Here is a 1,877-nt window from a genome sequence, read left to right on the forward strand (position 1 = left end):
CTGAATGCAGCTTGTTTGAGCTTTTGCTCCCTTGCAATTATTGGGGACTTCACCCGAGCGTCGGGAGCGGTTCTTAACCACGCAAAGTCTTCCGCTAAGTTTTTCGGAAGATGGAGTGGTAGGACGGATGTGCCCGGAGGGTTCTCTCTGTAATGGGGCCCTGAGGATTCTCGGGGTCCATTTTGAGACCTCCGGCTCAGCGACGCTGAACTGGAACATGGGTATCGCAGTGGTACAGAGGAAGCTAGCGATGTGGAAAACTAGGTCTTTGTCTTTTTTAGGCAAGGTCCTGGTTCTCAAGGTGGATGTATTGCCGTCTCTATTGTACTTGGCGTACATCTACCCATTGCCGGCTTGTCTGAGGAGGCCTCTAGTGAGGCTGGTGTTTCAGTTCATGTGGGGTGGCAGGTACGAGTGGGTCGCCAGGGCACGCATGCTCTGTCCCATCGGGGAGGGGGGTACCACATCTCCCCCTCAAGCTGGACGCAATTTTTGTTTATTTTTTGTTAACAGAGCTTGCTCATCCGGTGATACCTCCTGCAGGTGTTCTTCTCATACCAGGCGAGAAGCGTAATGGTGTGGTCTAACACGGGTCCTCAGGCAGAACAGCTGCTGTGGCACTTTGGCCAAGTGGCTGCATGCGCACCCCGAGGTTGAAGTTGCCCGAGTAGGTTTAGACCACAGGCACCTGTATGAGGAGGTCAGACAGGCAGGGAGTCCGGCGCCTGTGGTGGGCATCCCGGCAGTGGTCTGGGAGGGAGTGCAGGCGCGGGGTCTGGACAACAGGTTGAAGGACCTGAATTGGTTGAGCCTCCACAAGTGTTTGCCGGTACGTTCCATCATGTACCGGCATAGTATGGCACGATCCCCCACCTGCCCCAGACCATCTTGTGGCGAGGAGGAGACAGTGCGCCACGTCTTTTGGGACTGTGCCTTTGCCGGAGTAGTATGGGCTAGGGAAAGGGAGTTGTTGGGAAGAGTAAGAGGGGATTTTGTGTTGACGTGGGCAAAGTTAGAGAGAGGTGTAGGGAGAGCAAGAGGGACGGATAGGGATAGGTTTCTGCTATGGCTTCTCATGAGCCTCTTTAAGCGGGAGCTGTGGGAAGCTAGGCAGAACATGGTCAAGACAGGGAGAGATTGGGGGGTGGAAGGGATAGTGAGGAGGGTGGAAGGAGATTTGAGGGGGAGGATGAAGAGGGAAGAGAGGAAGTGGGGGCAGCATGCTGCTCGGGAGAGGTGGAAGGGGGGTTTAGGGTTGGGGTTATTTTAGATGTTGTAAGGGGTTAGATTAAGGACTTGGAGATAGAGAGATAATATGTAGGATGACGGGGAGGGATGATGCTCCTGTGTTTTTGTTGTGTTTTCGTTTGGCTTTGCAACTAAAAATGTCTAGTTTTGAATTTGATTGAAAGGCATTGAAATTAATAAATACATTTTAAAAAAAAAGAATCTGTTCTCATCAGTTTAATATCTGATACGACCCCCATTGGGGGACTACATATTAAATGGATTTTTCAAATCAGGGAGTCGGAAATGGGGCTTGCTCCATCCTCTCCACGCATTGACCCGGTATTGCAGTACCTCCGGGAACGGTGCAACACTTTTCTCCCATTGTCAAGGAAAAAAAATACACAAATCTATGGAAACAGCTAGCAGAAGAAGAGAAGGACAGAAAAAAGAATAAACATCCAAACTGAAAGAAGGGCAAAGCGCCCTTCATGGGGTCCCCCGTTTTCCCTCCATTTTACTTAAAAAAATTAAAACATTGGCCAGGATTGTGTGTCTCTGTGTGTGCGTGTGTCTCTCTGTGTGTGTGTGTGTGTCTGTTTTTGACCCCCCAAAAAATACAATCACTTCACCAGGTCTGTCTGTCTTTG

General features: G+C 50.3%; 1 pseudogene; it reads left to right on the plus strand.

Moving 5' to 3' along the window:
* The first annotated feature begins 1,428 nt into the window (after nucleotides 1-1,428).
* Nucleotides 1,429-1,603, plus strand: LOC115170280 (uncharacterized; annotated as a pseudogene).
* Nucleotides 1,604-1,877: the final 274 nt, after the last annotated feature.

This window comes from Salmo trutta, chromosome 31 (genome assembly GCF_901001165.1).
Source record: "Salmo trutta chromosome 31, fSalTru1.1, whole genome shotgun sequence".
Taxonomy (NCBI): Eukaryota; Metazoa; Chordata; class Actinopteri; order Salmoniformes; family Salmonidae; genus Salmo; species Salmo trutta.